We start from the raw sequence: 23388 nt of genomic DNA on the forward strand, positions 1-23388 counted from the left end.
GAATTGATTGGCCATTGGATCTTGACTGCTGATTTGATGTATCATTTCTGCTTTCGATTGAATTCTCTTGTGAATCTAGTGTGATTGATACCGCCATATTGACACCACCACCAAAGTTCCTTTCTTCGTTGCTTCCATTGATCATGAGATCATTGTTCATTCTCACTCTATTGCTGCCACAGATATCACCCTTTCTTTCACTGAGACTGGTGATTGGTACCTTTGTCATTCTTGCAGACCATGAAGTGTTCGTTCTTCCTTCTCCTTGCAATCAATATACAATTGCTGAAGGTAAGCAACCTTTCTAGGAACTTCTTTTTATACATACATACGTGCATACATGCATGTATCAATACATACATACATGCATGCATGCATACATACATACATGCATAAAGGTAAAATACTGGAGACAAAACTTAATAACAGTACACGCACAAGTCACAGTACAAACAGACTCCGGTCTGCAATCCGCGTGAACATATAGATCAAATATATGACCAAACAAACAGAGAGTATAAGGAGATATCAAACTCGTTAAGGATTGGAAAATGTGCGACAACATTACGGGTTTAAAATTAATGGCTTGCTTTCACAGCAGAGGTTCATGTCGACAAGAATACCTGTTTAAAATTAATGATACGTGGGAGATCTTTGGAGAAAGCGGCAACCGTGGCCAAGCGCCAAGAAATTACCTTTTATTTCCGTGGTCCCGACAGAGGATGACTTTTTGGTCGTAAGTCAGCAGGTACACTTGAATTATTATTATGTCTTTTAAAAATTAGCCTCAGCAGAGACCCACCATGTATCTTTTATTTATAGAAAGTTCCTGTAATCCACGGGTCGTGGAATGTTTGTGTCTCAAAAAATGGGATGCATTATTAGGCATGCAAGAGCAAAGAGAGAATGGGATTAGCCCTCAAAATAAAATATAAAAAATGCCTAAGTGGGGTTGGAGGGAGAAGAGAATTTTGAATTGCTTGGGGATGACTGCTGGACTAGGAAGATTATGATGGCTTGAGATGGGGGCAAAATCATGGAAGGAATGGGAGGAGTGGGCATGAGTTTTGAAATGATGTGATCAAAAAATTTTTGTGGGTATGTGTGTTTTGCCTTCTAAAGTTATAGCCAACTCTTATCTTTGTACTGATGAAAACTAATGCATCCCCCATGCCCCGGTCCCCCTCACATCTATGCATACTTTTGATCACTTTGGGTGTATTTCTCCTCATCTATCAGCAGTCTCATCGAAATTTATTTGCAACTTATAACACAAAACTTTAGAAGGTTTACTAATCACCAAACTTGATGTAAATTACTTTGACTGCTATAAATATTTAAAAAGATCATTAAATTCAATATGGATCATTTTGGTTACTTAAAATATCTAAGACGATCAACAAACTCACGTGTTCAGATTGATCATCAAACTTAATACGAACTACTTCGGCCATTGTGGATAGAGTTGAATAGAATTTAGTAGTAATATCTACTATATCAGAAAATTGAATCGTGCCGACTTTCAAAAAGCATAACCTGACACATGATTGAGATTTTTTTTTTCTAAATCAAATAACTTTTCAAAGTCTATGAGGAAGAACTAATCCTCTACAAGGTTACAATAAAACAAAATTCCATCACTTGGCCTCCAAAATGATCTGATTAAATCAAAAGTTTTCTTTTCAAAAACAATTTTGACCATCTCTCAATCTATAAAGAATCAGGTGTAGCAACGGAAGGCAAGCTACCTTCTATAGATTTTAGTTTTTTATGTTAACTTATACTAGTTATTTATTTTTGAAAACCTAGTTTTATTTGAAGTAGGAGAGAGGTCCAACCAAAATTGTATGAGAGAGGACTTCACTACTATTATAAATAGGAGCTATGTACTTCAATTTATAATATATGGACCATCAATGAAAGAAAAAAAATGATATAAACCCTACTTTCACAAACTTTTTATATTTTCTGAGAGATTCGAGTTACACAGAATGAGAGAATTAATTCTTCATTCTCTACAATCAGATCAGCCAAGATGTTATATAGTTCCTCTTTTTTTTTAATTAGCTTCTTCAATGACCTTGTTGCCATTGATCATGAAATTGCATAGATGTAACTATAAGCAATTTATCGATTCGACTTGTGAAAGCAGCTTCTCTCTCCATGTCACAGGAGATTTTAACCAGTTACTGTCCATGGATTTTAAAATTTAAATTGTGACCCCTGTAGTTCTCTAGAGAGCAACCATACTCCTGCACATGATGTGGAAGTATTGTGGGTCTGCAAAGGGCATTTTGTTAACACTCTACAGTGCTACCTGCATGAGCCTCCCTCAAGGTACCTTGAAGAACCTTTGTTTTTGATCAAATATCAGCTTAACATCACTCAAAATTCCATGAAAAAGATATGGGAAACACTCGATCGATGTGGCATCTTCCAATAACCCCTCATTCGAGAGATTACCAAATCACCAACTTGAATTCAGATGAGGTGCACAGTTAAGTCAATGAATCCTATCCAGGGTTCCACTTAATAATCATGCCTTATTTGACTGACTGACTGACTTCCTTAAAAAAGGAACTGGGGCAAATGGATGCCACTTTGTATCAAATTCTCCAGCACAAGAGTAATGGGTAGTGCGAGCACATTGACACAAGTCTAAAGTTTCGACCGTGGAAAGCCTGTTTCTCACTTGTGGGCATACATGTGATCAGACTATGAGGACGGATGCGAGGTGGTCACCACCTTTCCTTTTGCCAATTGCCGGTGACCCATGGTGGGCTCCAAAGGAGAGGGAGGGGGTGCAGCGAACAGTACACGCACCAAAGGTTCCCACCTAAAGTCCCAGCTGCTTCCATGTTCTTGGATGGGCAAAGAGGTCGGTCCCTGTGAGGCAAACCACGTGCATCCATGCATCGAGATCATCAGAATGGAAGAGGAGGAAAAGGACAAACAAAGGAGGTCTTTCAGGATTAGATGATGGTTTTGTTGGTGATGGGATGGGGAATGATCCCTCTCTCCCTATCCCTACAGCAATATTAGTTTTTCTCGCAAAACCTGCAAGCTATATATATTACGGGACATGTTTCTTGATATCTTTAACCTTATTTTTTTTAAAAAAATAATAATTCGATCTTATATTATTTAATATTGAAAGAACGATATCTTTATTTTTTAATCTCACATCAATTATAAGTCAAGAGAGAGTATGACTTATATGGATTGAAACATTCTCTCCCACGTGAGACGTCTTTTAAAAAATAAAATCATCATGAGATTCCAAATGATCAAGACCCATATAAGTGCTGTCATGAAGGGAGAGAAGATCGATTCACAATCGATGTGGGACTAAAAATCATAAATAATATCAATATTATGGTCAGAGGTTCGGATGAATCGATTGCCTATGTGAAAGGCACTTTCTTGTTTTTGGTTTTTAGCTAATTGAATAAAAATCTAGATCCCTATGCACGAAAAGGTTGGAGGAAAAAAATAAGGTGCTAAAGAATGGCTCTGTGTAATGAGAATGTCATGCATGAAAGTTGTTTTGGACAAATTGGCACTAACAAATACCGCCAATACACAATTCATGAGTTGGGGGAAAAGTTTGTAAGCCGAATAACATAATGCATTGAAGATTTGAATTTCCCTTTCACAATTGCATATTTGTATTTGTGGTGCAATTTTTAGGATGGGCATTCAATGCAAAGTACTATAACGCAAGATTAAGAAAGTGACACCTACAATGTGGGTGTAGACGATATTATGGAATAGTGTGCTTATGCATATTGTGTAACTTAAAAACATACAAGCAACAAGATAGAAAAGTTAAATAGAGAGAAAAAAAACAAAGCATAAAAGATAGTACCATACAATAATCTATGTTGCTGCTATGACTTGGATTTTCAGCTACTTTCATGTAAGGATTTTATATTTTATGAAATAGTGGACATCATGGGAGCACTGACTTTTACGACTTGTTGTTCTTCACAATATGGTTATAGTAGGGAAGGTTGGAAAATATGGAGAAAAAAGGAGAAAAAAAAGGAAAAAAAAGAAAAGAAAAAAAAGGAGGAAGACAAAAAAAAAATACAAAAAAATACAAAAAAGAAAAGAAAAAAGAAGAAAAAAAAAAAGAAGAACGAGAAAAAAGAAAGTTTATCACTAACCTTCTTTGTTTTTATTTGCAAGTTGTGGTATTAGAGGATTACATTTTCAATGCTACGAAGGAATATCTTGATAGTCATATTTATACATCTGCATTTCAATCTCCATCATACTCCAAAAGACTGGTTGCAAATATGTTTCCTAACTGCTAGGTGAACTTCTTTTATAAATTATGCTCCAACTTTCCTATGTTTAAGGTGGTGCATTCTCGATTTTCTTTGATAGTCGGGATAAATGATAAATCTCGGATTGAGTTTTTTCTGCATTCTGGTTTATGTCTTCTTACTCTATCATATATTATCTACTCATATGAATTACTCAAGACCACGACAATAAGAGGTTATTGTTATCATCACTATTTTAAAAGCTTACAATGGTTTCTACTAAGTTTGATGAAAATACTACATGCTTGGATTATCAACAAATATGAAGTCAGCTGCATCATTACTCGGATTTTATTCATGATGGATGTTGTGTAGGTTCATGTGAATATTTTTCGGATGTGTTTTTATTTTGGATGGTGGGAATGTTATGTCTTCTTTATAAGGTATTACTTCATGTACTACTTTGTTACTTGTCTCTTTCCCGTGGACAAAAAGTCTGTAAACACTTTTGGTATTTATCCCTTTCCTTTAGGAAGGAAGCCTGTAAGTTTTTTTTTTTTTTTTGTAAGTCAAGATGCCTGCGGGTCATTTTTTATCAAAAGAAAATACAATAATGTACTAAGATCATGCGCTTGCTATGTGATCTACCAGTAACCCTCCAACCAATTGAAAAAAATTTAAACAAAAATCATGATCCAGGACAGACCATCACATATTATTAAGAATTTTTTGAGGTTAAATATATAATGTTACTATGTGTTGCGGTCAATCCCCTCATCGTCTGATCGTCCGGGATGTGCACCTGCAAGGAAAGTCCTCACTGACCAGAGATATCTCTGGCGGAGACTCTCCGATGCTTAAGTCAGAGAGGAGACTAGGCAACAGTGGAAAAAACTAGGAGCTCAATGAGAGAGAGAGAGCTCATCAAAACTGTTGCCTTACCCCGTTTTATAGTAGAATGCAGTATGGTCCCGCCATTAATGGTGTAGACACCTGGAGAGTTGTCAAATCGTCGGGGGCTATCAAATCGTCGTAGGTTGTCAGGTCATCAGAATTAACCCATGTCTTTCGCAGGACAACAGCCCATTGCGGTTGTACGGCGTTTGGATGGGCTGGCCGACTATATGTCGGTATTTGGTTGCCGGGACGTCGGGTGATGACTCGAAAACACCATCGGCTGATCTGGTGCCTTGTGGAAGTCGGATGTCAGTTGCCACCCCCGACAGTAGGTCGGTGATATGGGTTCGGCCGCTCGGCCGGTTGGAAACAGTATTGGCCTGTTTGGCCGGCATATCTTTGGCTGGATATTATCGGCAGTCATTATCGGAGTCGTCTGTCCGTCCGATAGGTAGAGTCGGTCATCGATCGGACCGTTTCGAGGATAAGTCGGCGTATAGGAGTTAGTCGGTATATCCCAACAGTTGCCCCCCCACTCCTGAGTCTGATGTCGTGTTGGCCCGCGTTACCACGTGGGCGACGGCCTCGAATGAAAGGAGTGATTTTCCATCACGTTATGCCTCGACTCTACCGACCGTACCAACGGACGATCCGGTGTCAGACGTCTCATCGGGAACGCAAACCACCGTCGGTTAATTAATTTCGAGATGTGATTTTTTCGCCACGCATCAGGAGGCTATTGGGCTGGAACCGTTCGCGCGAATGGAGGCGACGTGGATGGAGGCGACATGGCTCGATCTGGGAAAGGTGAGTCGAACCGTCAGATCGAGGAAGGGCCCAGGTGCTGCCATGTGTCAACATCCGAAAAATCCTCGTTCGACGTGCTTTCAACTCGACCGTCGAAGGGCCTTATATATATACGACCACTCGTATTCAAAGCTTCACTTTTTACTGTCCTGTTTCTGATGCTGAGGCCCTGTCGAGTTATCCCCCAGTCCCAGATAGATGTTTCCATCCTCCTCCTTTGAAAGCTCTTCTCGAAGCTTTTCATTCTTGTCCCTTTGCATCTTCGCTCCCTTTGCATTTTCATTCCCTTTGCATTTTCCTTTTTAGTCTCTTTTTTTGGAGCTAGCGTTATGGCTAGAATCTCTCTTCGAGAAAGTCAGTCAGAGAACCCGACGGATGATTTTCGATCGACCCCAGAGGTGGAGGCTTCTTTACTTTCGGGGCCGAACGTCAAACGGCTTAGGAAACAATATGATATCCCGGAGCAGTTTTGATTTTTCGCCCCTGGGGCTGAGGATCGGGTTAACAACCCACCTCCGGGCCAGGTGGCCTTTTATGTTGAGGATCTTCGGACTGGTCTTCGCTTCTCGATTTTGGAGTTCGTCCGGAATGTCTTGGATTATTATGGGCTTTGTCCGGCACAACTGGCACCGAACTTAGTCCGATTAATAATCAGCTTCACTTTGTCGTGTCGGCTCTTGCCGACCTTTCCCTGCATCTCTCTCTTTCGGGTGTTCTTCGTCCTCCGACCCTACCCAAAAGCCCGAGGGTGGTGGTTCTTCAATCCTCGGAAGAACTTTTCATTCATTACCGATCTTTCATCGTCGATCCACGGGTGGAAGAACCAGGTTTTCTTCGCTACCCTGGAGGTTTCCTTCTCGCTGAGGCGAACCCCGAAGTTAGCCGAACGAAAACAGTCGAATGGAGGCAGAAGACCGAGAGGACTTTCACCGACTGAAGGATATGTCGGTGCCGAAGCAGAGAGAGCTCGTCATCGAGCAAGCTCTCTATGACGTCAGCCTAAGTTCGGTTCCTCACTTAGGTACAGTTTGGTCTGTCAGTCGTCTTTTGACTTTTTCATCTGTCTTTGGACTTGTGCTAATCTTTCGTTGAAATTGCAGGCACGCCACCGAGAGTATGACTAACAGATGCCGACATTCGATAGCACGCAGTGAGGAAGAGACCGGCGCCCTGGGCTAGACCTTCGCGGCCACCCAAGAGGCCCCAGACATCATCCCCGACTGTCGTTGCGATGGCGGCTGCGCAGCCTGACACCGAACGAGCGTCGGGCTTTGAACCGATCATCGTCTTATCGGTGCTGGCGGTGCCACCCGAGGCACCATCCGAGGAAGGGGCGGCAGAGGGGGTAGCCGAAGGAGTATCGCTGGCCTCGCCTGTGGAAGAGGTTCGAGTCGAAGCACGAGAGCCCGAACGACCTGCGACGGCTCCCGTCGTGCCCTCGGGAGGAGCTCAGTCGAGTTCAAGCTTTCCATCTTTCTCCAACCTCCGGGCCTGGGCGACTAATCGGGGAAAGGCTCCGATGGCACCGGCGGACAACTCAAGGTCGGTGGACCGCATCGCATCGTCCGACATTCAGGTTCTCGAGGGAGCATCGGCCCTGGCCAACCATATTTGGCCAGGAGGTTGTGTCAGGCAACCATTCTCCCGGCCGATCGGGAGCTCTTGAAGAGTCAGTAGGTGACCGAGATGCTCTCCTCATTCTATCCAACCATGATCGAGGTGAGTTCTTCTTTTTCTTTCCTTTTTATTATTATTTTTATCATTTTATTTTTCTGACGACTGACCTTCTACTTGCAGCTGATCTACAACATGTCTGAGTTGGAGGCCGGGTACCAGAGGTTTGGCGACATCCGGGCGGCCTAGAAGGATAGGGCGGAAACCACAGAGGCCAAGAAGGTGACGCTGGTGGAACAGCTGAAGCTGTCGGTCGATCACGAGGCCAGGCTCGAGGAGGAGATTTTTTGACTCACCGACGGCCTGACTGCCTCGAAGGCCGAACTTTAGTCGGCCCACGAGTAGGCCAAGCGCAAGACCCGTTCCGTTCACCGACTGCGGCGTGAGTGGGATGGTTGCATTAATGAGCTCGAGGCCAAACGCGAACAACTTCGGACCAGCTTGGAAAATCTGGCTAAGGCCGAGGAGAACCTATCCTCTGTCCAAGCTGACGCCGACATAGTGAAGGCAGAGTCGGCTAAAGAGGCACTGAGCCGGGTGGTGGAGGACTTTCGTGGCTCGGACGAGTACCGGGAGGAGCTTCTCGAGAGCGGCTTCGCCTCCTACCGAGTGGGGTACGAGGATGCCCAGAATGTAATTCAGAGACTATACCTGGAACTCGACCTGAGCAGCGTCGTCCCTCCGGGGTCGGAGGACCAGGCCGCAGAGGAGGAGGCCGACCTAATACCGAAGGATCAGACGGCTGCAGAGGAGGCCGTCCCTGGGCCAATGGAATGAGCTACCGAAGGTGAGGTGGCTCCAACCTTCGATCCCACTTCGACCCGAGCGGGTGCATCGGTCGCTTCCAAACCCTTCCCGATCCAGGAAGTCGATTCCGACGAGTAGTCAGAGTATCTGCTCCGTTGTTTTTATTTTATTTTTATTTCATCTTTGATACTTGTAATCGAACTTCGGTCCAATTTTGTAAGTCTAACTTCAACTAAATAAAATTGAAGACTTTTCAAATTTTTTTCTGCATGCGGTTCAAAATGTATGTCTCGTCGAGACATCCCCGAGGGTGTAGGTCGTTGATCCGACATACCTCATTAGGACGTTCGGTGGGATCCAGCATAGTCGATCAAGGTAGTCAGTAGCGTGCACCATGCTAAAGGCAGAGTAAGCCCCGATCGCAAACCGGCGTCCTGACTGTCATACAAATTGCATAAGATCCGATGGTCGAGTAGTGTCCGACGTATTCGATTAGGATAATGATGACAAGTCGAATATCTGTTGTCTGGCCCTTAGTCGGGCGTATACGTCGCGACGTATGATAAATGGTGGCAAGCCGAATATCCTTCGACCGATCGTGACCAAGTCAGGTAGTGTCCAACGTATTCGATTAGGATAACGATGAAAAGTCGAATATCCGTTGTCCGACCCTTGGTCAGGCGTATACGTCGCGATGTATGATAAACGATGGCAAGCCGAATATTCTTCAACCGATCGTGACCAAGTCGGTATGTCGCAAGTGCGACCTCGATCGTTTTGGCATTTTATCCTTCTTAGTCGAAGCCAAGTCGGCAAGTTAGCCAGCAATGCTGATCGAGAGTCGACTGTGGAAGGAGTGCGGCTTCAACTTAGAGAGGTTTCATCGCCAGCACTGGCCTTTTGTTAGTGCAGGCAGAACGGTTCTCATAAGAGTTCAATGTGTCGTCGGCAATCGGGCTGTAGGTTTCCAACGAGATGTTGGGCCCAAGTCGGGGCATCGGGGCTCGTACTTCTGACGAGGGCTGACCCACGATGGAGAGTCGAACTTTGTAGACTCTGGAGTTTTGAAATTGAGTTGTATTCCGAACAAGGGCATACAGAATTCACTGATGGTACAATTTCAGATTGTCGGCATTCCAAATCTGGGAAATGGCCGTCCCTTCCAGGATCTCAAGTCGGTAGGCGCCCGGCCTGCAGGTGTCCGCTGTCTTGTAGGATCCTTCCCAGTTCGAGGATAGTTTTCCTTGATCCTGAGGCTTCGAGACTTCCGTCTTCCTTAAAACCAGGTCTCTTGATCTAAAAAACTTTGGCTTAACTTTAGCATTGTAGTATCAGACCACTCTTTATCGGTAGGAAGCCATGCGGAGTTGAACCTCGCATCGGAGCTCGGGTAGGAGGTCCAAGTCAGCTCTTCGACACTCGGAGTTGCCTGGTTCACAGTACTGCTTAACTCTAGTCGATGGTAGCCCGATCTTGAGTGGGATCATTGCCTCCGTCCCATAGACCAAATTGAAAGGAGATTCTTCGGTCGGAACACGGGGTGTCATTCGATACGTCCACAGGATCGAGTGCAATTCTTCGATCTAGAGGCCTTTGGCTTCGTTCAGTCGAGTCTTCAATCCATGCAGAATGATCCGATTGGTTATTTCGACTTTCTCGTTGGACTGTGGATGCCCGACCGAGGTCAGCTTGTGCGTGATATGAAATCTTATACAGAACTCTCTGAAGTCTTGGTTGTCGAACTGTCATCCATTATCGGTGATGATAGTGTGTGGCAGTCCAAATCTGGAGATGATGGACTTCTAGATAAAGTTTTTCATCTTATGCTCGGTGATTTGCGCCAGGGGTTCGGCCACCACCCACTTGGTGAAGTAGTCGATTGCGACGACTATGAACTTTCTTTGGCCCGATGTCGGAGGGAAAGGGTCGAGTATATCGATTCCCCATTGGGCGAAGGGCCACGAGGAGACGATGGAAGTCAGCTGGTTGGCGGGCCATTATTGTATGTTGGCGTATTTTTGACATGGCTCACACCTCCGAACCAAATCAACCGCATCTTTCTTCATGGTGGGCCAGTAGTGACCTTGCCGTAGGACTTTGTAGGCCAGAGATTTGCCCCCCAGGTGACTTCCGCAGATCCCTTCATGCATCTCTCTGAGTGCGTAGTCTGCGTCTGTCAATCCCAGGCACTTTAGCAAGGGAAGGGAGAATGACCTTTTGTAGAGTCGCCCATCCATCGTTACATATTGGGAGGCTGTCCATCGGAGTCGCTTGGCTTCCATGGACTCTTCGGAGCTGGTTCCATCAGTCAGATACTGAACGATCGGATCCATCCAACTTGGCTCAGTCGTTAGTTGTAGCACCTCCTTAACCTTGTCGATGCTCGGTTCATCGAGACTCTCTACGAGTGTCTGGCCCAAAGCATCGTAGGCGGATGTCGCAAGCCTGGAGAGTGCGTCGGCCCGAGCATTCTCCATCCTGGGAATGTGAGAGATCTTGAAATACTTGAGGTGCGCCACGAGATCTCTCACTTTCTGAAAATATTTCGCCATGGTCAGATCCCGCGCTTCGAATTCACCTCTGACTTGCCCTATAATCAGTTGGGAGTCGGAGAAGACTCTGAGGCTGTCGATCCCGAGCTCCTTCACCACTTTCAAGCCAGTGAGAAGCGCTTCATACTCGGCTTGATTATTAGAGGCTTTGAAGTTGAATCGGAGGGTGTACTCGGTAACTACTCCCTCCGAGTTGGTAAGCAGGAATCCGGCCCCGCTCCCTTGAGCATTGGAAGCTCCGTCTATGTGTAATACCCAGGTTGACCCAGGGTTATATTCAGAGGTCGCAACTTCTTTGGAGCTCCTATTTTCTGACATTTGGTCGGTTGTTGGGCATTCCGCAATGAAGTCGGCCAGAACTTGGGCTTTTAAAGCAGATCGCGGTCGGTACTGGATGTCGAACTCGCTCAGCTTCACCGTCCATTTCGCCAGTCATCTTGATGTGTCAGGGCGATGCAGGATCGCTCTCAGGGGTTGGTCGATGAGGACCACGATGGCGTACGCTTGAAAATACGAACGGAGTCGTTGCGCTGATATGACCAAGGCAAATATCATTTTCTTTGCTTTTGAGTATCGAGTTTCGGCTTCGTGGAGCACTTTGCTGGTATAATATATAGGTTGGTGAATTCGGCTCTCGTTCTCCCGGACGAGTACCTAACTAACCGTCTCTGGGGTGGTAGCCAAGTAAAGGTACAATATTTCTCCGACCTCTGGCTTTACCAGCAGCGATGGAGAAGTCAGATATTTCTTCAAATTTTTGAAGGCTTGTCGGCACTCATTCGGTCAAGAGAAGTCCTTTGTCTGTCTTAGGGTTTTGAAAAATGGGAGGCATCTCTCAACTGATCGAGAAATGAATCGACTGAGTATGATGATCCTTCCATTGAGCTGCTGTATTTTCTTTTTGGTATTCGGATACCGCATGTCGATAATTTTTTTTATCTTCTCGGGGTTGGTCTCAATTCTGCATTGAGAAATGAGGAACCCGAGAAACTTCTCCGAAGTTACCCCGAAGGTGCACTTGGTCGGATTTAGCTTCATCCGATGTCGCCGAAGCATGCAAAAAGTTTCTTCCAAGTCTTGAACGTGATTTGAAGCATGTGCGCTCTTCACCAGCATGTCGTCCACGTACACCTCCATGTTGCGCCCGATTTGAGCTTTGAAGATCTTATTGACGAGTCGGTGGTAGGTGGCTCCGGCATTCTTCAGACCGAAGGGCATCACTCTGTAACAGTAAAGGCCCTTGGCGGTCACGAAGGCCGTATGCTCTTCGTCCTCGGATGCCATCCGGATCTAATTATATCCGACAAAGGCATCCATGAAGTTGAGCAGTCGATGACCGGACGTCGCATCCACCAGTTGATCGATCTTCGACAGTGAGAAGCTGTCCTTCGGATAGACTCGATTCAGGTCGGTGTAGTCGATACAGATCCTTCACTTTCCATTGGCTTTCTTCACCATGACAATATTGACGAGCCAGTCGGGATATGTGGTTTCTCTGATGAAGCCCGCCTCGAGTAGTTTGTCTACTTTCTCGTCGATGGTCTTCTGTCTTTCGGAGGTGAAAGATCGTTTCTTCTATCTCACCGGCCTTATGCCAGGAGTGATGTTGAGTCGGTGAGTCATTATTTTCGAAGGGATAACGGACATATCCGCTGCCGACCAAGCGAATATGTCGGCGTTGGCTTTCAATAGCTCTATCAGCTACTGTCGCTCCGGGTCGGACAATTGCGACCCAACCCAGATCACCTGTTCAGGATTCTTTGCCATCGGGATGGAAATCAGCTGTTCAGCCGATTCACCCCGTTCCTCCTCTTCTCGTTAGTCCAACTTGTCGACCGACAAGGAATCCTTCAATTTATTATTTTGAGTTGAGATTTGGAAGCATCGCCGAACAAGCCGTTGATCCCCGCGCATTTCTCCAGCTTTGTTTTTAGTCAGAAACCAGACCAGCAAGTGATATGTCGAGACTATTGCTCTGAAAGTATTTAGTCCAGATCTTCCAAGTATGGCATTGTAGGCCGAAGATACTCGGACGATCGTGAAGGTCAAGCAGATGGTGCTTTGTCATGGTTCGGCCCCAGCTGTCACAGGAAGAGCAATTTCTCCTTCCACTGCGATGGCATCCCCGGCGAAACCTACTAGGGGCATAGAAACTCTCCTGAGTCGGTGGATCGATAGTCGTATTCGGAAAAAGGTCGAATAAAACAAAATGTTAGTCGAGCTTCCATTATCAACAAAAATTTTTTTTACATCATAATTCGCTATTGTTGCTGAGAAAATAATAGCATCATCATGGAAAGTTTGGATTCCCCAAGTATTTTCATCTGTAAAAATAATTACATCGTTCTGGCGTGGCTTCTTCGTCGACTCCCCTTCAGCAGTCGTCCCTTGGTCCAATCGTTTGAAGATCATGTTGATGACTCCGGCAGTAGGCTGATTGTTTGCTGTCTCTTCGATCGGTTGGGGTCGTCGATCAGGAAGGGGTCGAGTCGGTGGATCTTTTCGGTACTTTTCAAGATACCCACATCATATGAGGGCCTCTATTTCATCCTTGAGTTGGATGCATTACTTGGTGTTGTAACCGTGGCCTTGATGGAATCGGCAGTATTTTCTCCGATCGCGGCCCTTTGCCTTCAGAGGCAGAGGCCATCGTAGATATTCCGCTCCTTCGATCTCCATAAGGATCTGCATACGATGAGCGAAGAGAGGAGTGTAGGAGTCATACCTGCGATGCGTCGGTCGCGGACTCTGCCATCGGGACGATCTCGAGCTCCATCATCGGGGCGAGACCCGTTTATCGGTCGGAGGCCTGCTGGGTTCAACAGGAGCCCAATTTTTCTTCCGCTTCTCCTTCTGGCCCTTGCTCTCGATCAGACATTGGTCAGAAGCTCCTTCGTCCGTGCGCATGTATTTGTACGCGCACTCCAGCAATTTGGCATATGTCCGGAGGAGGGTCTTGTCCAAGAAATATATAAATCGAGACCCCCTTAGCCCCCTCTTCATGGCCGAGATAGCCATGTCTTCGTTGAGGTCCCGAACCTCAAGTGTGGCCGCATTGAATCGGGCCATAAAATATCGGAGTGTCTCATTTTCTCCCTACTTGAGGGAGAAAAGACTGTCCGAGGTTCAGAGTGGTTTCCGACTGGTGCTGAAATGGGCCATGAAAGAATGCTCGAGCTACTCGAAGGAGTGGATACCTCCTGAGCGGAGGTCGGAGTACCAAGCTCTGACAGCTTTACGAAGTGTAGCAGGGAAGCCGATGCAAAGGAGGGCATTGGTTGCCCCTTGAATTGTCATGAGAGCCTTGTAGCTCTCCAGATGGTCAACTGGATAGGTGGAGCCATCATAAGGCTCCATATGAGGCATCTTGAACCGACTAGGGATTGGTTCGTCAAGGATAAATCGGGAGAGAGGTTGGGTGGTCCGGAAGTCGACGTCGTTCGAAGACTTCTGACCATCCGCCTGGAGCTGGGAAAGTCGATGGTCGATTTCTTCGAACTTACATTCGTAGTCGTCCAATCGTCGGTGTTGAGAAATCCCAGGGGTTGAACCCCCCAACGAATTTGAGAGGGAGGCAGACGGTGTCCGCGACCGCTTCTCCTTCCTCGCTCACTCCAGCTGGAAAGGAGAGGGATGCCGAGATCGGTGGGTGTCGCACCGTGACCGCTTCCCCCCTTCTCGGTGGGGGTGCTGAGACGACTGTTCTTTAGGAGGAGATGGAAGTTGATGCGGGTGTTGGCGGCTGCTTCTGAACAGCATCGGGTGCACCGCCGGTTGTTCCATCGGTAGTTGTGGCAACTGGGTCGGTTGTTGTTGGAGGTTTTTGACCGCGTCCGTCAGAACAGTCATTTGTCGCACGATTGCCGCAATCTACGTCTCCGTGGTCACCACAAGATGCGGAGAGCTGGGTTCCGCCATGGAGGATAAAGGAGGGCCTCTTCCCGATGGGAAGAGTGCCTCACCGATCCGGTAGCTCTCGATCGCTGAGCCTTGATTTTTATCATCTCAAAAGATTTTTCAAGCTCTATGGAGCTCGCTGTCTTACCGCCACCGCGATCGCTGCCCCCCTTCCTAGCGCGCCAAATCTGTTACGGCCAATCCCCTCGTCGTCTGATTGCCCGGGACGCGCACCTGCAAGGAAAGTCCTCACTGATCGGAGATATCTCCGGCAGGGATCCTCCGATGCTTAAGTCAGAGAGGAGACTAGGCAACAATGAAAAAAATCAAGGGCTCAGCGAGAGAGAGAGGAAGAGCTCACCAAAACTGTTGCCTTACCCCATTTTATAGTAGAATGCGATATGGTCCCGCCATTAATGGTGTAGATAACTGGAGAGTTATCAAATCGTCGGAGGCTATCAAATCATCGTGGGTTGTCAGGTCATCAGAATTAATCCATGTTCTTGACAGGACAACGTATTGGCCGGTTTGGCTAGTATACTTTTGACCGGATATTGTCGGTATTCATTGTCGGAGTCATCTGTCAGTCTGATAGATAGAGTTGATTGTCGATCGAATCATTTCGAAGATAAGTCGGCGTATAAGGATCAGTCGGTATATTTCAATACTATGCATTTTTCGATACCTAATATTGTTTTGATATTAGTGTTGCAACATGCATGCTCACCCTTTTTCTCCCGCACCCTCAAAAATAAAAAAACGAATAAAAAGTATAACGAAAATTTTCATGAATAATTTTGATCTTGTCTGTCATTAATTATATGACTCTATTAGTACGCTCTATTTTGTTCGGTTCACTTTTTTTTTTTTTTTTTGTGTTTCTTTCGGCCTAAAAGCAAGAGAGGTGCACCTACTAAAGATACAGCTTGTCTAAAGAAAGAGACGAGACGTGAGATGACTTGGTCCTCCATTGTGAAAGGAAACTCCCAATGAGTTAAAAAGTCTCAAAAGGATATAAATGATCACCGAGTGAAGACAGAGATCTGCGTTTCCCTTCTGTTCTCCCTCCCTTTAAACGCTGTGTTTTTTTCTCTATTATCTCCTCTCCATCTATCTTCATGTACTCCGAATTCGATATCTTCTTCTTCAGCACGTCCACCCCGCAGCTATCCCAATCCACAAGGACTCTAAAACCCATCTTAGGAATCCCGGATGAGCTAGAGAGCACCAAGAAACAAGCAGTCGTCATGGAACAGAAAGACGTCGCCACTTTTCCACCACCTTCTTCGTCATCATCTTCTTCAGAGAATCAAATAGATAAGGAGGAGGAGAAACAAGGAGAAGCAGCGGCAGCCAAGGATGATGATGGCTATCAAACTCCGACGTCTCCGAGGCATAGAATTCCGCCAGCCATTGAATGCCCCCTCGCACCGAAGAAGCCGACGATGCCGAAGCGATGGCACTGCGTAAGAATTAAGGCAGCTGGGGCCGGTCGTGTGCGTCGCCACATCGAGATTGGATCCGCTTTGTGCCCGGACACCGACGATCTCGACCAGAGGAAGAAGAAGAAGAAGAAGGCTAGAGGAGATGCGACCGCCTGTCCATGACTCTTCTGTGCATTGTTTTTGGTAAGAGAATCTATTGATAGATAGGCATGGTTTTGCTTATGTTCGTGTTGGATATTCAACATGGTGTTTCGGAATTGTATATTTTCACCAATTCTACTTTCTTTTGATCATTTAAGTTGGCCATCTATTATGCGAATTTCGGTAGTGCTTTCCTTATTTCTGGAAGTGTTTTTGGGTTCACTGGATCTGAGTCCGAGTAGAGAAAGGCAGAAGTTTCTGTCTGTAGTTGAAGGACTAGCAATGGAGAAGATCAATATTCTTCTCTGATTTATGAAGGGAACGAGGTATTTTGCCACGAAGCTTGTGGTTTGTGTTGGTTGAGATTGTCTTCTTTCTTCTTGGTTTTGTTCTTTCTTGCCCTGTTCTATTGACCTGGATCCACTCCGGTAGAGAAGGACCAGATAATTGGGTTGGAGATTCCCTGTGGTTTTCTTTATCTTCACATTTTCTTTTGGAGGGGAAAGATTTAAAAAAAAGAAAAGTCGAATTTCTTCCTTCTCTTTTATGGTTTTGCGAGTTTATGAGCAAAACATGTATTACATCGATGCCTTTGATAGTCTCAACCGACAAGATTGAAATTAACCAGTAAGAATCTACAGGAAGAGAAAATAAGAAAGAAGAAGAGAGAAAATTTATCTATCAGTTTTCGCCTTTTTCTTCTTTCAAGATACTAAATGGGGCAGTTAGGTTTCTGCAGTGTAGATCCTTACTACAAGATGAAAGATCTGCCCTCAAACATTGCATATTAATGAATATATGCAATTAGTTATAGGATTCATTGGGCCAAAATTTGTTTTTGACATCAATATGTTCCTAGAGCTTGAATAAGATGCAAATGCCTTCATGTTAATCATCTGAAAATTTTCATTGGAGAAAGTTGTTGGATCGGACCATCGAATCAACAATACTAACATATAAAACTCGGACAAACAAAACGCATGCGCTCTCCATTTAAGAGAGATGTTCCCTCTCCAACAGGAGCACCACCAATAAAAACACCAAAGCTAGAATGTGATTGAAATATAATGGTGAAAGATCTTATTAATAAGCCAATATATGCGGCCATCTGGGCTCCAAAATGCAGTTTGAACATATTGGACGCTCATTAACAATACATCTGAATTTCTTACACACGGCAAAGCTTCCTTTTTTTTTTTCTTCTTCTTCTTTTTTCTGGAGGGGAGTGGAGGGGATAATTAGGAGGCAAATAGTCGTCATATTTTTCTAAAAAAAAGCTGTATTTCTGAAAAGCTGCTAGCAATCATTGCAACCCCCGAATCATGCGCTCTGTTTTAGCATCAGATGGCTGCATGAATGAACCCCCGCTTTGATCACTTGGATCAAAGTTGAAGATAATCATATACACCAATGTACAGAATTCTGAATTAACAGCCTTGCCAATCAAGGAGGATTGATAGACGAAGTGGGGCTGATAGGTGATGCAGTCATATCAGATTCCACTGCATCAAGCGCCCAGATTCATTATCCAACAACCTTTTCTAGCAGGAAAAAAACCTCATGTTTCTTGAGAGGATTCTCATCATCTCATGCTTGGCTAGACCAAGGGACAAAATTTGCTGCTCGTCTATTCCTCCGCATGATATAGGAAGATATAATGGCTTGGCAAAAAAAAAACAAAAAAAATGAACGGAAGGATGAAAGCAATTGGAAGATATAATGGCTTTGATATTTGACATGGATAACCACTAGTGTGAAGAGGCACAAACGAGATAATGACACCTGGGATTATTAACAATGTTCGAATTTTTAGTAATAAAATTATGGACATCCAATTGGAGATTAAGAATACTCATCAAGAGGATCGATTGATTGAAAACCTAGAATCAGAATTACTCATCAAAAACTGTTCATAAAAAAAAAAAAAAACAGAAAATGATAAACAGTGGAAGATATAATCTCAACAGATCATTATGCTCAAGCAGAAAGGCTTAGAAATTACAAACTCATACAATTAGTTGTTTTCATTAAAACAGAAATCCTAAGCCATCACTAAGAAGGTTCAGTGACTGAGTGGATCTCAACATTAGAGAAACCAACTCAAAAAACCATTGCTCAGATAAATAGAGGAAGTATAACCCACGGATCATTATGCTCAAGCAGAAAGGTTTGGAAATACAAACTGATACAATTAGTTGTTTTCATTAAAACAGAAATCCTAAACTATCACTAAGAAGGTTCAGTGACCGAGTGGATCTTAACATTAGAGAAACCAACTCAAAAGGCCATTGCTCAGATAAATGGAGGAAGTATAACCCAGCACCGTGGATACCTAGGTCTTCTTTTTTTCCCATCAAATAACTGCAGGAAAAACAGCAGGTGTTATGCACCAAAAAAAAAAAAGCAGGTGTTAAAAATTGAAAAAACAAATTCCATGACACTGACAAGCCAAACAGCTGATGGCCTGATTAACCAAAACCTTATTGAGAGTATCCAAAGTCCAACAATTCTATTTACTTGTACAATATGAACTTCAGTATAGAAAATGAAATAAGAAGTCATGACTGTTTAGCATGAAGGACATTGATTAGGTAGATGTAGAACTCTGATAACATGACAGGTAAGGCATCAGGCATGTGCATATGTGTTGGAACATAAAAGAAATTAATATTTACCTTCCTCAGCTGGCGGTGCTTTGCAAGAGCCCAATTAGTCATTATAAGAGCAGCCACCATAAGGAACACATAACCTGCTACTGTCTGCATTGCAATATTGAAACCTAGCCACTGATAGATCTCTGTAGTGTACTTGGCACAATGTTGAACAAAAACCCACTAGGAATCTGATACCCACCTTTCCTTAACAAGAGATGGCAATAGAAGTTTGAAACTTGGCAGATCAAACCAAATCGAAAACCGATCTTCATTTGCAAATCACTCACAGGCGTATAAACTGGGTGATTCACATAGTAAGCAATGTATGTGCCAGAAGTCCAGTAATAGGCACAGTTTCTGAATACACTGGTCAAAGGTGAGGTTGCATGGCTAAGTCTGTGTACAAAGAATGCTTCCACGATACGCTTAAAGTAGTGGAAGCACTAGTAGTACATAGCATAGGCTTGGACTGGATGAATGGCATGCTCACCCTCATAACCAATATACTTGTACACTGGAAAGTAGTAAAAGATGGGGTAGATGAACAAGGGGCCCAAGCACTCCCAGAAGAAAAGTGTCCCATAGGAGACCTGTATGCCCACATCATTGAATACCACAGTCAAACTGTTCGCATTTTTATCACAATAATCTGTCAGGCATGACTTTGAATTGAGGACGACTGGCTTCCCTTGGGCTCCCAGTTGCAGGGGAAGCGTAAGACATTGCCTATAAGGATAGTACTTTTTAGTTGTGTCATAAGAAACAATATATAAGGAATCAACAATTGAGTTAAACTGTTAAAGTAATCGTGTGTGTGCATGAGTGCATGTGTGGCACTGTAGCATTAAGAATTAGATGCAAGAGAAGCCTTTGATCTCATAGAGCTATTCTGAAGGCCAGACCAATAGGAACTACCCATAGTTTTAGGAAGCAACTTGTTTGCTTAAATGATAGTTTCAACCAAATCGCTTCAGCAGCTTCAATTTATGTGCCCAACAGCGTTTCAATTTCATTGAAAAATCAACATCCATCATCCATTACCAAAATCAAGCCGTTTGCATAAATAATTGCATAATTTGCTATATAACAACCTTGGCCCAAGCATGATCTCATGGATTCAAATACAGGTACAATCCTTGCAAGCAAATGAGATTGGTTTAAGTGCTCTAGACCATGTCATCTTCAGATTTCAATCAGTATCTCTATTTACTGTTTCAAGATATGTGGCAAGTTCATGTTGGCATCTGGAAAGAAGCTTTATATCGTTTCTGAACAAATGAGGACATGTGGGACCTGTTGCCCAATTTAAATGGATTTTTCCAATGAAAATAAAGGTTTTGGATTACCGCACAGATCTTGTTACCTTTTCGAATAAAAACACCAAATCAACATTCCTGTTTACTAGTGCAGTTTTCCAAGTTATCCAAATTCTTCAATTCATAATTATTGTAGGTCTTTGTTAGTTAAGGATCTTTTATACCTAAGCAACACAAACAACCAACTACAGTCTCTTAAGTCTCTAGAGTGAATGAACTAGAGCATGATACTCTAAAGATTGGTCTATATATATATATTGGGGGAAAAGTAAATCATGAAGAGATTTTTCCTGTCTCTAGATCTAGAATTTACAAAAATCTAAGCTATTTTCATGGAAATTGTACATCCAAATCAGTGTTAATTTTTTTTTAAAAAAAAACACTTAAGACTAATCTCAAAAAGCAGAACCTGCAGCCTCATTCAGGTAAGTTCATCTTTTGTAATGTATGCCCCTTGGATAAATAAACAAGGTATAGAGGCAAATGCTGTGACATAGTCACGTAAATAACAAGAGTAAAATATTTTATGCTGATATAATTATCATAAGAGTCAACCAATACATAGATATTCCATGTAGCTTTATATATTGGGCACAGTAATACTCATGCTAGTTAGATTGAGTTTAATCCTGCAGTTATCTTGGAGAAGGTAGTTCTACAACAATATACCTCATGCAAGCTAAAGCAGAATGGTAGTTTTGAGCAGAACGTAATATTCTGATTTTTAATATATCATATATTGACAAAAATAATCAATGGTATGCTTTGGGAATGTTATTATGTAAAGGAATGTAAGGAAACAATCTTTTGCCACTTAGGTCCAAAGGTCGGCCCAAGAAATCATGCTAGCAATTACTAGCTACTTAAGATATAAAGACAATGCAGCAGCACTTCTAACAATGGAACGATAGCATTATAAGTACCAGGAGATACCCAAAGAAAAACATCTTCCAAGATGACATTGTGAGTTGAGAAGTTTAATTTTGGAACTCCCCCAACTTATCCTTACAAATTGCAAATTGCTGGTCATGTGATCAGCAATAATTCTAGTGATTTTTTTTTTTCCCAATGATAAACCAAATGACTCTTAACTTTCTGATGATAATTTCATATATATTTGTGATTCCTTTGAGTTAACAGTGTTTTTAGACAACATGAAGTTGTCTGTATTTGATGATTGACCAAATTAACATCTTAAATAAAGGTCCAACGATTTGGGCTGATAAATGACCACATCTACACATTTATTGGGATAGTCAATCAACATAATAATAACCACAATGCAGCACACCCGTTTCCCAAACGTCTTCAAATATTCAGTCAAACAGCTTCTCAACCCTGAGTTGTTTTTATTACAGACAAAACCCTGAGTTGTTTTTTTTTAATCTTAATATATATTCAGAGTTAACATATGAACTGCACAACTCTCTCCCTCGGACTACGGACACCCTTCTAACATTCAAATGTAACCTAATAGAAACATAAGCCATCAACAGCGTTTTAGGAAAAGTGGAACTACAGAATGGAAAGTAAAGTTCAGCTCATCAAAGATGACAATAGGCATAACTACAGAAAATGGTATAGGATTCGGGGAAAAAAAGTCAAGGGCCCCCACAAGAAAATTAAGCACCAGAAGACTTGCTATATTTGCGATCATCATTCAATAATTTTAAGCACCAACTTCGAGCACGAATCGCCTCCTGCAAATCCCTCACAGTGGCCTGCGATCACACCACCAAATAAGAATATATCCTCTCTCCTCACAGTCAGAACAGAACAGAAGAAGAAACAAAGAGCGGAACCATCTACGATCCAGTTCAGCATAAGAACAAACAATTGATGAGCAACCTTTAACGGATCTGACACAGAAGCCAGCATAGAAGAATAGCAGGAGGAACTTGCGGAATCCCTGAGCTCGATTCCACCCTCGATGACCTCTCGCCCGCTACGAGAAACGACGGTAACCTTCATCTCCCGCCGACGAATTTTAGAGAGCCCAACCAAAGGGCAAAAACCAGCGAGCCTCGGGGATCGGAAGCTCGCCACTCGTTTCTATTTGTTTTCGGTTCGTTCGGATGGGCCTTCACGGCATGGAGATCTTAGTTGGGCCGCCCTCCGTTTTAGGACGGCTGAGTCAGCCTAATGGGCCTCTCTCCGTGCTACCAACTTCATTAATAAATCTAATTCACAAAGACCGCTTCCCTTTGCTCCAGTCTATAGCAATTCAAAGGGAAGCCAGTGGTAGGATTAGGTAACCCATTATTGTGGCTTAACAACAAAAGTTACAAGTAACCAATCGAGTCTAGACTTATGTGTTTGGTGTTAATTATTGTGGGTCCAATTCTTGATTCATCGTTGGAAAATGCTTGACAGGAAAAATCACATGAAAAGATTACTTAAGAGAGCTATTACCTAATGCTTAGCCATCAACCATGTAGCTTTTCCATGTGAGGTTTATTTTATGTAACGCATTAACACTGCTTGGAATGTGGCTGACACAAGATTTCTGATCTTGGAAATATCTGCAACATGGACATGATACCAGGACAATTTCATTAGCCAAAAAAAAAATTGGAACAATGAAAAAAGTACTGATTTGTGAAAATGAACAAGTAAATATATTTTAGGGATTTCACATCGAAAAGTCCATCATACAACATAAGATTTGATTATATATTTGGTGAAAACGAATTCCTTCGAGAGGGACAAATGATATTTTACAGGGAGAAAAAAACATGCCATCAAATGGGTTAGGTGCTCCTGGATCGCCCATTCCACAATTCTACAAGCATCGGCTGTAAGCAAGAGCCTGCCATTCTAATAGAACAGGAACATTATTTACAGAAACTAATGTGTCAGAGAGAATCTTATAGAACAGAAAATATTTGATCCCATCTTAGTAGATTATTTTAGAGGTTCCAAAATTGTGACTTTCATATGTCAGCGACCGCAGACACTAAATTGTCGTTACGTCCTTATATACGCTA

At 43.4% G+C, this 23388-nt stretch overlaps 1 pseudogene; it reads right to left on the reverse strand.

Moving 5' to 3' along the window:
• Positions 1-18437: 18437 nt before the first annotated feature.
• LOC105044417 (very-long-chain enoyl-CoA reductase-like) lies at positions 18438-22540 on the reverse strand (annotated as a pseudogene).
• Between the last annotated feature and the right edge of the window lie 848 nt (positions 22541-23388).

The sequence above is a fragment of the Elaeis guineensis genome, chromosome 5, assembly GCF_000442705.2.
Source record: "Elaeis guineensis isolate ETL-2024a chromosome 5, EG11, whole genome shotgun sequence".
Lineage (NCBI taxonomy): Eukaryota > Viridiplantae > Streptophyta > Magnoliopsida > Arecales > Arecaceae > Elaeis > Elaeis guineensis.